This window comes from Gekko japonicus, unplaced genomic scaffold, assembly GCF_001447785.1.
Source record: "Gekko japonicus isolate JY-2015 unplaced genomic scaffold, Gekko_japonicus_V1.1 scaffold1475, whole genome shotgun sequence".
NCBI lineage: Eukaryota > Metazoa > Chordata > Lepidosauria > Squamata > Gekkonidae > Gekko > Gekko japonicus.
Genome location: NW_015166464.1, coordinates 429,409 through 429,762, shown reverse-complemented (window position 1 = coordinate 429,762; position 354 = coordinate 429,409).

The following is a 354-nucleotide window of genomic DNA, read 5'->3' as shown; positions in this document are numbered from 1 at the left end:
ACGACAGTTCCCTGTATTCCCTTGATAAAAGAAAGACTGCTTCTTCTTGGCTCTACAGCTAGTTTAGGTCTCAGAAGAATGCCTTGGGGAGGGGGGGGGAAGCACCTCCTCATGGCTACTCAAGTAGCAGGAAATCGTCTGTTTTTTTTTTTATTAAAAACAACAACAACAATGTTTCTCCCTTTCTCATCACCAAGTCCACTCCACAGGTCAGTAGCTACAACCCCCTCTGCCCTCACCAATCTACCATAAGATTGTGGGCCAAAATCCTGCACTGTCCCAGGAGATCAGAATAGCAAGACTACTGGAACTGCTGGAACCAGCCACTGAGGGGGAATGTTGCTGCTTTCTGGC